Source organism: Haliotis cracherodii, unplaced genomic scaffold (genome assembly GCF_022045235.1).
Source record: "Haliotis cracherodii isolate W230 unplaced genomic scaffold, xgHalCrac1.p SCAF_12, whole genome shotgun sequence".
Lineage (NCBI taxonomy): Eukaryota > Metazoa > Mollusca > Gastropoda > Lepetellida > Haliotidae > Haliotis > Haliotis cracherodii.
The window spans coordinates 2,198,281-2,214,460 of NW_027266267.1; the positions used below are offsets into that span (position 1 = coordinate 2,198,281).

Consider the following 16,180-nt stretch of genomic DNA (forward strand, 5'->3'; position numbering starts at 1 on the left):
CTGTGAACTTTCATGAAAAAACTTACAGAAGTTAGCAGTAGAAGATAGCTGTAATCATAGAACTGTGTATTCAATAGAGGACGATGTCATTGTTCGTTTTTTTTTATTAAAGAACTATGTAATCTTCTTTGACCTGTTTGTTTTTTATGTCTTAAAACGGGGGGGGGGGACACGGAGGAGCCCAGTCGCTGTGCAGAGTTGCGTCCCTTGGGCACGTCAGAAAAAATGTGGGTTCGAATCCCGGTTCGCCCCGATTATGTTTCTAGGTTTGTCGGCACCATACCCGTGCTCGTAGGTTTCACCGAAGTGGTAAACGTCCGAGATCTGCATCAATTCGGGCTTTCCTCCCACATTAAGCTGACACGCCGCGATATAACTGGAATACTGTTAAAAGCGGCGTTAAACACAACTCACTCACTCACTCACAAGTTCTTAAAACAAAAAACAGTCTATTGTCTCAAGTTGAATGTAAGTGAATGAACTGAGCAGGAGACTGGAAACCTTAGAGCTTATTTAGACAGCTTATATCGAAATTGAAACTCGTTATTTGACAAATAAAACCTGTATGAAATTTCATATCAGGTGTTAAACGTGGTTTTTTTTAATAATTCAACTGGAGTAATCTTGAAAACTTACCTTAATTCAAATGAAAAAATCTGTTTCGAAACTCGGTAAGTTGGAGTGTTGTGACGCTTGAAATGATCTGCTCGACGGCTTCCTTGAGATCACTAACATCCAACAGAGCGATATGGTTATATCCCGTGGTTTGAACAGATAGTGTTTTCATTTGCCTGTCGCAAATGAATAACGTGTCATCGATGGCGAGTGATAATTGGGCGTTGTATGCCATGCACAGCAAAAAAAGTGTAGGTTTCCGTCTTCCGGAAACCTTCCGGAAACCTTCCGGATACCTTCCCATTTTGGATCCGGCCCGGATACCTTCCGGAAACCTTCCGGAAACCTTCCAAAAAAAATGTCAAAATTTGGGGGGTGCATTTTGTTCACTTAAGTGTGAAACACATAAAAAAATTAACTTGAAAATACCAAGCAATTTGAAGGTTGTTGAAGGCATCTGGAAGGTTTCCGGAAGGTTTCCGGAAGGTATCCGGATGCAAATTTTCTTCATGACTTGCTTCTGGTAAATAATGTTAGCCTGTGCATTACAGATACCTGTTGTAATATTCTGTGTTATTTTAATGGTAAATATCCTCCTAAAACATTTTTGGAGAAGAAAATTGTTCAATTTCATATTTTGTCCTTTTCGGATGTTAATGGTATTTAATGAACAAACATCAGTTCTTGTATAATGATATCCTTAAATTTCATGTCCAGACTTCCAGTTTGTACTGAGAAAAAGAAAAAGTCATTGACAATGTGCTCACTTGGGCCTTTGGTCCTAGTGAGATGATAATAAGACTATTTGTAACGGTACATGTACTTGTTATATTCAAAATACTAACTTCATTGACATTTGCCTCACCCTAGTTGTATGGTACTACAGTAAGCTCTTCCTCAGTTACTGTGAATTATTTTATTAAAAGGGATTGACAGTTAATTTGACACTGGAGTTGTAACCACTGCACATATATGTGTATTCAAATAATATAACAACGATGTGCTTAATACTTCACAAATATCTCCAGAAATAGGCATTTTAGTTATAATTGCAGAAATACTTTATGAATGACCCCTTCACTGTTGCCTTGATCTTACACTTCAACCCCTCATGAATTATCACTTTTGAGTGTGAATTTGACCTTCAATATCAGTGATAAATATTTCAAAAACATTTCAAAGAGCTATCCAGCACATAAACCAAATATGCAGTCCTTTGGTAGAATTCAACATATCATTGACCAAAATATGGAAGTAATGTAACCAGTATATGTATAAGAGTTACTAAGACTTCTGTAGAAAAGGCAATTTAAGGGAAAATGTAGTATATATAGATCACACACGACCTTTTTCCAACTTCGACCCCTGCCCAAAGGAAGAGTTAGACCACAAACAAACTTTTTGTCTGGTTGTGACTTTAACCTTTGACATAACAGATCAATGTGTCATCAGACGTTTTCAGAGCAAAGGAAACATGTGTTATTTATCTTGAGATGCCCAAGCAATGCATGGTTTCATAAGATAAGTGTGGCTATTAAACTGAGGCAAAATCATGAAACATCCCCATTTACACAGCTGGCAAATGAAACATAAGCAACAATCAAATTATCAATTTCTTTTATTCATATGCCTATAGTATATCGCACATTGAACAGTGTCCACATGATGGTTCCTGATGCAGAATGCAATTTCATCCTATTCTTCAATACTCATAACAGAGTGTGATAACTGTTCGCTTGACAGTACCTACGGATTATGTTCACCAGTTCAGATAACTTACTTTCCCTCAATCCTCCTTTTCTTTCTATATTGCCATGGATGAACAGGAACCAGGATGAGGGGATACCAGTTAGACTCTATCTCTGCTGCATTGTGTTAGTAGAATTGTGAACTTTCCATTTGGTGTTTGGGTCCACATTTAAAGACAATAAGTCCCATTTATCATTCCTTTCAAGTGTTTACAAGAATTTCCTGAATGTCCTGGAAGAATTCCACTCCAGCTTGGCATTGGTTGGTCTTCTCACATTAGCCAGACCAGCCTTTGTGTGTCCCAGTACCATTTGGCATACAATTTCTCGGTCGGCCTCCATTGAAATAACAGGACCCTCATCATCGCTGTCTGCAAATCACCTCTGATATCTGAAGGGGTGCAGCCTCTGTTTAGGACTCCCTTGTCTGGTCCTTCCAGACTGTCAACCTGGAGTACTCATCCAGGGATCTCAAGCAGGACTTCAGTTTCTGCAGCATTATGTAAAAAGATTTTAGCAATCAAAAAGAATTGTTGCCACATGTACTTACAGATAGAAGGCAGCAAAATCACTTAAGTTGTCATATGTGAGTCTTGTTATATGCTAAACATTTAAGATAATCACATCTCAAATCTCAACCAGACAAACCAGTGACTAATGTTATGAACTCGGTCCAGACAAACCGATGATAACTATTATGGACAATATCCCACATCACTGTGGTATGATTACATGTGATCAATGAGCCTACTCAATCACAACCTTATCTATTAATTAGGCTTGGAATGCTGGGAATCTTTTTAAGAGATGTCATTTAGTGATTGTTTCAACTCATCAACATGGAAAAATATATATTCACAATCCTTGTCATATAGCCAAACTTTTGCTGGATGCAGTGTTAAATAAATGATTTGGCTTTAACACTGCTTTGAACAGTATTCCAGATATATCACCGCATGTTAGTTTGATGTGGGAAGAAAGTCTTAAGTGATGCAGGTCTTTGATGAATCCCACGAGTATGTGTATAATGCTGACAAACCTAGCAACATAATCGGGGAGAACCACTGACTGACTGAGTATGGTTTTACGCCGCTTTTAGCAATATTCCAGCAATATCACGGCGGGGGACACCAGAAATGGGCTTCACACATTGTACCCATGTCGGGAATCGAACCCGGGTCTTCGGCGTGACGAGCGAACGCTTTAACCCGGGGAGAACCAGGATTTGAACCCATGACTATAGGTTTCTGCTAAGCCCAAGAGATGCAACTCTGCACAGAAAATTGTAGTGCCTTAGATAATAGGACATCCGTGCCTACAGCGATAAGGAACAAACTGAAGACATATTTGCAAAATAACCATATGAACCAAACAGAATAATTTCAAAATATTTACCACTCACTGTTGCTCTTCTATGGTCTTTCTTTGCATTGATGCTGCACGGATGACTGTCTCTTTTATTCATCCGGACATTCTACAAACATAAGTAGCATTCACATCACAGAAATGTCCAAACTGTACATGTTGTACATTTGATTCAAATGAAAAGACCCCGGGTGTGATTCCGACTTAGAACTACCCTAATCATAATAATTCATGTCAAACATTCAGAGATGACATTTATCCCCATATTTAACAAATGTTAAAACAATATTTTGACAACAAAGTCAGGGTCATTCAACACATACATTACATAGGAAATAACTTGTTCGACAATGCAGAGGGATCCTCACCGAGGTGAATATCATTCCATGAATTATTGCCACATTTTCTTGAAATGCAGATTAATGCAATGCAGTATTTACTTTTATTTCTAGGCTATTTGTTTGGCTTTTCCATGGCACTGTTTTGACAGAGATCTAACCTTGATATGACACTTTGTTCAGAAATGATATAAATAAGAAAATACTTTATTATTCCAGAGAAAATTTGGGTTACATTGTAAAAGCACAGAGAAACAAGTATAAGATTCATGATTTAAGTTAAATACACTCGACCCGTGAAGATTCCGGGGTAGACTAGGTCTTCAGCAACCCATGCTTGCCGTAAAAGGCCATTATGCTTGTCGTAAAAGGCGACTAACGGGATTGGGTGGTCAGACTCTCTGACTTGGTTGATGCATGTCATTGATCTAAATTCCGTGGCTCGATGCTCATGATATGAATCACTGGGTTTTCTGGTCCAGACATTATTTACAGACCGTCGTCATATAGCTGAGTGCGGCGTTAAACAACAAACCAACCTAAATACACTCATACATACACACACAAACACAACATCCAAACACCAGGGTTAGAAATTGGCACTAGTCATTTTGACATTTTAAAGGTTTTGCTATATGCTATCATTTTAGGACTAGTGGACTGAAAGTGTTAGTTTCTACCGCTGCAAACACTAATCAACTAATGAATTGAGTGGTCAGACTAGGTTGTCATCATACTCTGAGGGCATGGATCTTGGCTGAAAATAACAATCACTAGATTGCCTGGTCCATGTTCAATTATTTACAGGCTGCCATCACAGAGCTGGACTATTGTGAGTGTGATGTTTCACATTACATTGAAATATACCATGATGAATACATGTAGTTTGTATTTATCACAAACAAAAATACTCACTCAATACTTGGTATCCTCCCTGAGGATGTCTGTGAACCTGCCCAGAAACCCTGAACATGCTGAAACAGAAAACAACTAACTTGTCTTTATCCTTTCAATGTTTCAGTGTGAATTTGTTAAAGATTGATAAGCTGTCATTATTCATTGTAATCCATATCTCACTTTCAGGTGGTTCAGGTGGCAACACATGATTGGAATTGAATGCCACGTTTTGTTTGACATGCACTTTGCCAGATTTATACCCTTGGTAACTAACCCTCATCATCAAATCCCAGCGTTATGTTGAGAATAAGGACACGACCCTTAAAAGTCCTGCACCTGTAGCTCTTATGCAATCCCAAATAGAAATACCATGTCACAACAAACACTTGATCATAATAATAACAAAGGGTTTCCGAAAACAACAAAACTAAAAGGCCCTTGACGTTTACAGTAGTAACATGGAGATCAGGAAAATATCTAAATCAATCCATTTCATAAGATCTCTGTATAGAAATCATGGAACATTATGTCTCGAAGCCCTGCTACGTACCTGGCATCTGCAAGCTGCTCTTCCTTCCTTCGGCTGTCAATCGAGTTTTCGAAATACTTGACGTCCTCGTTGTGGATGGCTCAGGTGGATTTCGACCGGGATTTCCGAGTTAGAGGTGATTGAGAACAATGTATCGATACACGAGGTAAGCATATCGCAATCAAGCATCACGGTGTACATCGATTACACGAGGTTTGAGTGTTTGTTTACATTTGTGTTCCAAAATGGCGCCCTCGGCCATACAGGGAATTATGGGTAGACTTGCTTGTCCCGGAATAACACGAGTTGGTCACGAATGACGAGCGGTCATTTCTGCAGCAGTTACGGAAAGAGACGAGGTTGGCCGATTACAGTTCATACAGGCCATATTGGGAGCCGCGGGGATTTCGACAGTGTGTATTAGGAAGTATACCTATGTGGTGTATGGAATATGCGTTTGCCTACCATGCCAGGCAGTGTGACAAGGGATATCCCAGCGGATGTAATATTCCTACAGCAGAAATGTTTCACAACCTCGATTGCAGGGAGCTGAAGATGTGACATATTCAGACAGAGACCATAATACATAGACTGTTATATGGTTCAGGTAAGGAATATGTTAATAATATTGATCACGTATTAAAGTTCTTTATCTTCTGTAAGCCACTTATTCTGTTTTACATATGTTAGTAAATGTGTGATTTAATTTTTGTAGGATAAGCAATCTACCTAACTTATGTTAATCCTTGCTAATGTATATGATGTAGAAATATGTTTGCTTATTTATATTCCTTTATCTAGAAACTCTATAGTGACTCATTTTTTTAGTTCATACCGTACCGACTAAACTTACTTTTGCAGGTGTGAATAATCAAGAACAAATTAAATGACAGGAGTTTTGCAACAGTGAACATTGTGAAGTGGAAGATAAGACATTTGAAAGGTATGGATATTTTCACTTGTTGAAGAATACCGTGATGACAAGTTTATTATGTTGGGAATTTTGGCGGTGGGGTAGCCTAGTGGTTGTAGTGCTGAAGACCAAGGTTCGATTCTTGTCATGGGTACAATGTGTGAAGTCTATGTCAGGTGTCCCTTGCCGTGGTATTGCTAAAAACAGCATAAAACCATACCCACTCATTTGGGGATTCCGGGTTGGAATTGGTCCCCATCAACCTATGCTAGTTGTAAGAGAGGGTTATACTATAAAGGGAAATAGTACCTCGCCTACTATTGCCTGGTGAAAACAGCACCTTGTTATTTTTTTTACCTTGGGTCTGAATATGCCCGAATACATGAAATTAAACTTGCATGGTCACTTGTAAACACAAATAACTGAGAAATGTTCAAAAAGGTTTACATTAAAAAATAGCATCTACTTGCCGACTCTGATTTGGAGATGCAACTAAACTTATTGTGAAAATATAATATGCTTTGATTTCTTTGAAGTAAAATAAATGCAATTAAACTTGCAAACACAAATAATTGTTAAATGTTAGTCACCTAAAAATAGTTTACATTAGAAATCAGCCTCTGCTCAAATTTACTCATGATTCTGATTGGGAGGTGCAACTAAACTTATCATTGAAAGATCACATGCTTTGAAGTTTTAAGTAGCTTTACTCAGATTAGCTCAATGTCAAGCTGAACCTGAGTCTGGCGAAAATGTCAAGAAACTGGACAACAGGTATACTATATATGTCATATTTATTTTAGTAAGTAGGAAATAAATAGTTATTTTATAGAAATTTCATTTATATATATTTCGGCCAGGAATCAACATGTCTCTCCAGATAACAGACAACAATTAGTAGCCCTTTTTGCCAAATCAAGGTGCTGTTTTCGTTGGAGAAATCAGTGACATTTTGCTGAGGTGCCGTTTTAGCCTCACCCATAAGAGATAACCTAATAGATCAGGTGATAGGCTCGGTGACCTGGTTCATGGCATCTGACAGTGACCATCTAACAGTGTGGATTGATGTTCACAATATCAATCACTGGATTGTCTAGAATTTTGGGCCTACCTTTAGAATACAGTACCTAACTTTTCAAACAGGTCACAGTACCCTGTGATGTAATTCGTAGTATTCTGTTGCCTGACACACTGGCAAAACAATGCCTTGTGATGTCAGGGGTCATTGGATGTGCATATATATGCTCTTTTCAGTGGTCTATCGTCTCCACACGCTATGTTGTTGCATGAGTTTAAATTATTTGTTTACTAAATATTGTTTTAAACATTTATATGTGAACTGGATGGGTAAACAAGCAAAAACTTATTTGAATACCGCTCCAGAATTAGAATACAATATGATATGACAAAAGTAAAGTCAAGGAATACAATTATATACATGTTCTTATTATAGAAACTACGTTGTCGGCGCTGTCAGGTCGCATTTTTAGTAGTAATAGTGTACTGCAATATACGGCAAGGAATAGTATTATAAATTTAAGATGCTATGTACAATCACAAAACCTATTGGATAGCTGAATGTAGTCTTCTACTGATTTAAGAATTTCTAAGTTTATTTTTGACGTCCTTTCAGGATTACCTAACAGAATTGAATTTAGATCATATCCCTTAACATAATAGTACATATTCTGTCTTAAATCATTGTAATTTGGACATATGAGAAAGAAGTGAAGTGCATCTTCAGTGTGATGGCCACAGCTACATGCAGGATTATCTTATAAATATTGCCTGCGGATGCACATTTTATAACAAGTGCTTGTTTATTTTCTATATACTTTTATTTCATTTTTTACTTATTACAGTGGTTAAAATGATTATAAATATAAATTGAAACTAATAATGTGCAATAAGCGGGTTATAGCTGAAATGACACCTTAGCAAAACAGCACTGACTGGCGAAATACTCGCCGAAAGCGAAAACGGCGATTATTACTTGACGAAAATGACACCTTATTTTTTTTTTACCTTGGTAAAATGAATGAAATTAAACTAGGATTGATAACTTGCAAAGACCAATAATTGTGAAATGTTAAAACAAGTTTACAATAGAAATTAGCCTCTACTCCAACTTATCCTATACCCGACTCAATTTATTGTGATAACATGCTTTGAAGTGAAATATATGGAATTAAACACACGTCGTCTCATACAAACACAAATGCATGTAGTTGTTAAACGTTGAAACAAGTTTACCTTCGAAATTAGTCCCCTACTCCAATTTACTCACCGACTCTGATTGGCAGACACAGCTCACTTGTTGTGAATGTATTTTTCACTTTAAAGTTTAAAGTACTCAATGTCAAGCTGAAACTGTATTTAAGAATCCTAACATGGTGCAATTTTTCACAATGGCCTTTTGATGTGTCATTTGAACATGTTGAAAGGTTTTACAAGGGATATTTGTAACCCAATACTTTCCGTTACGGGCGACAATGCTCGCCTAAAGAGTTGACTAACGCCATCAGGTGGCGATCAGACTCGGTGACTTGGTTGATGCATGTCATTGATTCCAATTGTGTGGGTCGATACTCATGATGTCAATCACTGGACTGTCTGGTCCAGACTCGATTATTTACATATAGCCGGAATATTGCTTGAGTGCGGCATAAAACAGAAAACCAAATCATAAGTGTGGGATGAATGATTTGAAATTAGCAAGTTTAATGTGACCTTCAATCACTACAACCTGATCTGAGTCTTGAAAAGATATGACTTTGATTCATTGAAAATTTGCATCATGATAGTTTCAACTGTAGATACAGTTAATCTGTTTGTTGTACAGTTTCTGTATATCAATATATATGTTGTTCAAATAAGCTTTGCCTCTTCACCAACCCTATTCCTCTTTTGGAATAAATAGTGTCTAATAATTCAAACACCATCACCATCATCCTAGTGAACACAACAAAGAAATGCACATCAAAAACGTCATTATTATTATTTCTGATCTCTGATAAATTAGAAAAAAACTGTTATCCAGCAAGATACATTTCCTTGGTCCCTAGAAGCATGTTACATAGTAAACTGACTCGATAAGTTGTATAGCAGTTGTAAAGGCACAACTGACTAAGCCGTCACTACTCAATTAAGTAATTAACAGACAATTGCAAGTACTAATACCCACCCGACACTAATTGCCCTGTTAATCCCTAGTCCACAATGAGTTGACATTGAGTTCATTTTGCTAATTAGCTGTTTTTAGAGTAGCAAGGTAATAAACATCAAAGGTGGGGCAGGCTTTGATCATGTGTTCTGTAGAAGAGATGGTGTCACTTGTTTTATGTTTATTTAGGATTAGCTACATCCCTTGATGCTACCAAGGCAGCCCTTGAGATTATCAGACAGTTTGGCTAGACACAAACTGATGTCTCCCTTGTAGCACACTATGTGTCAGACACAGACTTTGACCACTCTGTGCAGATGCATATCAATGCATAAAGAACATTGGGTAGATGATTCAACAATGCCACACAAGTCAAAGTTGGGTTTCACTGTATTTAGAAACAGACGATGGATCCAAAACTTTATAACAGTAATTATGATTAATTTAAACTTTGCCAGGCCAATATTTTGGCAGATTTGCATGTTATTGTTAATCTTCATTTAGTTAATTTTCAAAAAAGATAGGATGAATGATAAAATATGATAATGAGTCATGAATATTTGAATTCAGATCAGAACAAACAGGGAGGGTCACCCCAAAATGTGAGAGTCTCTAGGGGAGACTTTTGACAAAATGGACAATAAAATATAAAGTGCTTTGCATTTTCTTTCAGGGAGGGTTGTGTCAAAAATGAATGAGAACATACCGGTAATACATGACCGGCCCCTTTAATGTAATATACATAGTTTTTAGTTGATGGTTCAGGTTGTACTTTTCAGTTGAATTTCTTATCACTGTCTATGATGGACTACCAATTAACGGTAGATAATTAATATCCATAATAACTTAGATAAATGCTTCTACAGTCTCATCCTAATTTGTCAAAATTTGAATTTCAATATAGCTTCCATTAATGAATTAATGAATTTGGTGAGAATATCTATTGTCTGAATTCCTAATATACTTTCTTTTGTATTTGGTGTGCAAGGGTAGCCTAGTGGGTGAAACAGTCTCTGAAACCCGGGTTCAATTCACCACATGGGTACAATGTGTGAAGCCCATAGCTGGAATATTGCTAACAAGCTGCATGAAACTATACCAACTCACTCGCTCATTATGTTGTATTTTGAGATCACTTACATGACATGTGTTTTGATAATTATGAATAGTTGCATTTATGTATTTATGTATAAGAACCTATGTAACTTAGTTTTGCATAGTCTTGTTTACCCTTCGTTACATTTTGATGTAATGCAAACATTCAAGCAAAATTCAGGTGAACCTTGTGATATTGTTTTAGAAGACCGGATACATTTTTGTATTTTCTGAACACTTTTCTGTTTGCAATGGCTTATTTACATGTTCAAAGATTGGTTAAATATCAGTTGCAAGATAAATTGTCAATACCTCACTGTTTGAGAAAACAACTTTAAACATTTGTAAATATGTGTGTGTTTCATAACTTTTGACTAACAAGTTTCTAAAGATGTTATGAAATGTTTCAGGTACCTGGATTTCACAATCTGACACCAGCTACATTTAAGAAGATCTTGCTCACACAATTCAGACAAGGGACTCGCCGGAAGATGAACAGTACTCCTGATAACAAGCAACAGATTCACCTCAGAAAGTGATGATTCTGAATGAATAATGCCACATCAGTGTGACTGTAGGTGGTTTTATTATGACACTAATGAAGTCTGAATGAATTTATGCCAAAGCACTGTGACTATGTCCAGGTTGTGTACACCGATGCTGACCATACAAATCTGAATGACTTTTGTGGTTTACTGCAGAAACATAATTGACTTTAGATATTCTTCTTCAATAAAATTCTTCTGAGATTTGACTAATTTGTTTATTTAGAAAATGGCATTGAAGCGTCTGTTCTGTAAGGCCTTGCAAACACCACTGGTTACTTTATGCTAGTTCCTCTTCTTGCTTGATCAAATTTCAATTTGTGATATGTACCAATGAAATGCCATATAATCAATAAATAAGATTTTTTTCCAAAAACATGATTTGTTTTGCTTCATTAGCATAAAGATATATAATACTGATCAGCCATAACATAGGTGCTGAACAAATATGAAATGTACTAATGCCCTGAATGTTTTCCTACTATAAATACTTAACAAAAGTTGTAGTTCCACCTTAGTAGACAAATGACATTGATATTTTTTCTGTACTTTATTTAGGTGTTTTCTATGGATGCCATTAGTCTTATGCACCAATTTGGGACAATTGTATTCTGTTTTATATTCCCATGAAACTACACTGTCCCGATATAACAAGTACTGATACCATTCCAAACTAATCTGTTAATCTCACCAGGGCCAAATGCCAAAGCACATAGCCAATGACTTTCCATTTTTTTCTGAGTGAGAATGCTGTTTTGCCACTTTTAGCAATATTGCAACAATATCATGGTGGCGGACACCAGCAATAAGCTTCACACATTGGACCCATGTCGCAAAACAACTTGTGAACAATGCATGCCCACATATCTCAGTTTGAAGAGGATATTTACCATTAAAATAACACAGAATATTACAACAGGTACCTGTAACTTTTTCTTTTTCTCAGTACAAACTGGAAGTCTGGACATGAAATTTAAGGATATCATTATACAAGAACTGATGTTTGTTCATTAAATACCATTAACATCCGAAAAGGACAAAATATGAAATTGAACAATTTTCTTCTCCAAAAATGTTTTAGGAGGATATTTACCATTAAGATAACACAGAATATTACAACAGGTACCTGTAATGCACAGGCTAACATTATTTACCAGAAGCAAGTCATGAAGAAAATTTGCATCCGGATACCTTCCGGAAACCTTCCGGAAACCTTCCGGAAACCTTCCAGATGCCTTCAACAACCTTCAAATTGCTTGGTATTTTCAAGTTAATTTTTTTATGTGTTTCACACTTAAGTGAACAAAATGCACCCCCCAAATTTTTTACATTTTTTTTGGAAGGTTTCCGGAAGGTTTCCGGAAGGTATCCGGGCCGGATCCAAAATGGGAAGGTATCCGGAAGGTTTCCGGAAGGTTTCCGGAAGACGGAAACCTACACTTTTTTTGCTGTGATGGAGAAACTTTTCTGTTGGAAACAGTCAATTTCGGACAGGAAGTAGATGAAAATATCCTTCACTTGACGAGATACATTAAAGTCTAAAATCTGATTACTCAGACCTTGAGGATCATTCCCAATTTGAAACCTGAAATTCGATGTAGTATCATCAAAGATTAGTGTGAACACCATGATTCGCAAATCCGCTCTTTTGAAAGAAAATTCCCTAAACCTTATTTAAAATATACGCAAAACGTATTTTTATGCATGTGTCGAGAAGAAATGCACTTTGTCGCCACCCATCTCAAATATATGAGATGTACAGATGTAAAGTTTTGCTGGTCTCAAGTTCTAGGGATGTGGATGCAATGTCAAGATCATTTCGTCGGTAGGGAGCAACAATGAGCTTCAAATTCGCATCATTTCGGAAAACACATCAGACGTTTATTTACACGAACACATAGGTTTGAAACAGTATACCCAATATAGCTATAAAAACCCAACAAAAAAACAAAACATACGACATATACGATGCAGTGCAATGTCTCCCGATATTCTATACGACTCTCGAAAGCTACAGGCTTACCGAATTTCCTCTATTTGAAGCTCTGAACAGCTGAAGAAAAACTAAAAGCAAAAAAAACAACACCCAACTATTACTTACAATAGAACTCGGTTCTCCAATACAGACCGGCTTCTGATATTGAGGAAAATACGGTAGTTGGCAAATGTCAAACATGTGGTGTATACATATGTACATCGAATAGGCGTGGGACACTCAGCACACTCATTGCAGAGAGCGTATAAAATTTGTGATTTTAGGAACAGAATGCTTTCCTAAGCATTGCAAGAGTTGTTTTTCACAAAGAAAGTATAATATAACGTTTTCACTTATTCATCCTGTGATATATAATCATGGCGTGTCTCTCTCTCTCTCTCTCTGCGTGTGTGTGTATGTGTGTGTGTGTGGTCGTTTTTCAAGACGTTCATCAAAACTTGAACTTTTATTTTATTGAAATAGAGAGGCCACTGACATTACAGCAAGAACGGTGTATGTGTGTGTGCGTGTGTTTTATTTTCCAAAGGATCGTACAAGACTGGGGTTTGTAACCAGCCTATTCATTCTCAGTTCAGAAACATTACTTCGTGAACTTGCGTCCTTGGAGTCAAAACTGTTGTTGTTTATCATTTTTATTGTGTATATTTTTTAAAATTTCATTAATTTTTTGTTTTGAAATAATTTTTAATTTTATCTTAATACATTTTGTTTGAAAACATGGCTGAAAGGGAGATCATTTCTAAGTACGATTTGCTTGGTGTACCTAAAAAAAGAATTGATAAATTCAAAAATGATATGAGTTTCCGTGTCGATAACGATTTGATTCGACGAGTAATGGGAAGAGGACGTGGGCACTATTTAGAAGGTGAACGTGTACTGGATAAATCAATGATCGCATCTGACTTTCGAACTAATGAAATTTGCAAATATCTCATAGACAGTAACGAAGGAACTAATCGAATTATTAATCAAAATTCAAACAAACCCGTGGCAATCGTTCCTCCATTTAATAATATATCTGTAGGAGAAAATTCAAGACTACCTAGACAATAATGTGATGTATTATTTTTTGTTGTTGTCTTTCTTTCAAGACGGGGAAACACCAAGTAGATCATACTTGAAAGCTTACAAATTGTCATTTAAGTTATCTTTTTTTTTCTTCGACAAGCATTTTGGTTTTCACTCTTTTTATTTTTTTATTGAAAGTTTTAGACATATTTAAATAAACAACATCAGCAGCAACCGACAGTTATGAGAACATTATGGGAAAACATATGATGGATCCAGGGACTTAAAAGTGTCACATCATATTTGGAGAGCGGGATTTTCACCGTGAGATGAAGGTAAAACATTTTATTGTTCAATTATACAAACAAAAATATTTGCTGCTTACTATAGAAGATTATTAGACTATTGTGGGATAATCCGATGCCGTTGCTAAGCCATTTGAACCACACAAAAAAAAAAAACAACAACGTTTCTCGTGTCTATTTTCATTGTACGACGCGACTTTTGAGATAATACTTTCCTTCAAACAAGTGTTTTTATATGAACCAAACATATATGTTGTGTGAACTTACATCAACGCAATTCTTATACATTTATGTCACTAAAATCTGATTCAATAATCTTCTTTTTTAAATTTTAGTTATTGAAAGCATCAAACATTAGAAAAGAATACCATTACAAATACAACTGTAATTAAATCTTCATTTTAAATAGCGGTAAGGGGAATAGTTTTATCAACAGATCATCGCTCACACTTCGGCACAGTTGCGAGTCAGCATAACACTGCTTCTTACAGGCATCAGAAATCAGTACAGAACGAACTATTGCAACTAATCGGAGGGTGCGCTTTACATATTGTTTGGCATAATTATATAGATATGCTACTGCACCTGCGACAGTGAGTTGCATGACAATATATATCTATTTATACACCAAAGCGACCGTATCGCTAGCTCTCCGTGGGGCTTCGATGAGAGCACGTGTGTAGCGACCAGAACTGGGATACGACCAGAACTGGGATAAACAGTCCACAATTTCGCAAAACCCCATTTACTGCGGTAATGCTTTCGGTTAGCTCTAAAACACATGGCGATATATATGCGGAGTATGAATTAGTTTATATTTTGGGGGGGACCGTACTGAATATGATCTTTTGTATATTTCCATGTCCCATTCCAAATAAATAACGCACATTAAATTCTTCACTATAAATTGGAAACATCTTTAGTTATTATTATTATTTTGTTATTTTGTTCTTGACAAATATTCACACGCCTTTCTGTGCGGCAATTCACATTTATGCACAAATGTCACAGTGTCTGTGCGATATTTCTTTTAACAAATTATGTTATAATTAGATCAATAATTGAAATCAAGGATGTGTTTCTACATCACATTGTGGTCACAATAGTGTATAGAATGTAATGGAATCGGCCATATTACAAAAGTAAAAGCGGTAACTCGAGGGGTTTATGAAATATTTCGGATTGTGGCCGTTAAATAAAAGAGCCCCGACACATTATGCATTCCATTTAGATTTTGTTTTGTTTGTAACTGTAAACAATTTTCCGTATTCTGTTGTTTGTGGGCCAATTTAACGTGCGGTCTCCTCCAATCCCACGATCTGAATAGAAATGCAAAACATGTATCCTCATTAATTTATTTAATGTAACTGTGCTGAATGGAATCCTTGTAATTCACACATGAGTAGATGTGAGAAATCATATTTATATAATTTCAAAACAATTATTTCACTTGCCTCTGTATTTAGACAAGCTCTTTCCACTTCTTTTAATTAGTTCGATGGGTTAATTGTATATGGTTTGCCAGAAGATTGAGGCGAAAATTACACAAGATGAAAGTGTTTTATAATTCTTCTTTACAAAGTTACGGGGAAGTACACAGGTACATCGGACATAAAATATACATTACTCAGAATGAAACGCGGGGTGTTGTATATCAGACATG

General features: G+C 36.4%; 1 long non-coding RNA gene across 2 annotated transcripts; it reads right to left on the reverse strand.

The window, feature by feature from the left end:
- Window positions 1-2,168: 2,168 nt before the first annotated feature.
- Window positions 2,169-5,738, reverse strand: LOC139458105 (uncharacterized). 2 transcript variants are annotated; one of them, XR_011652650.1, is made up of 4 exons: window positions 5,514-5,738; window positions 4,982-5,040; window positions 3,766-3,837; window positions 2,169-2,853 (listed from the first exon to the last, which is right to left on the reverse strand). It is a non-coding gene; the product is annotated as an uncharacterized lncRNA (long non-coding RNA). The 2 variants fall into 2 exon arrangements; XR_011652649.1 differs by having other exon boundaries at window positions 3,759-3,837.
- Window positions 5,739-16,180: the final 10,442 nt, after the last annotated feature.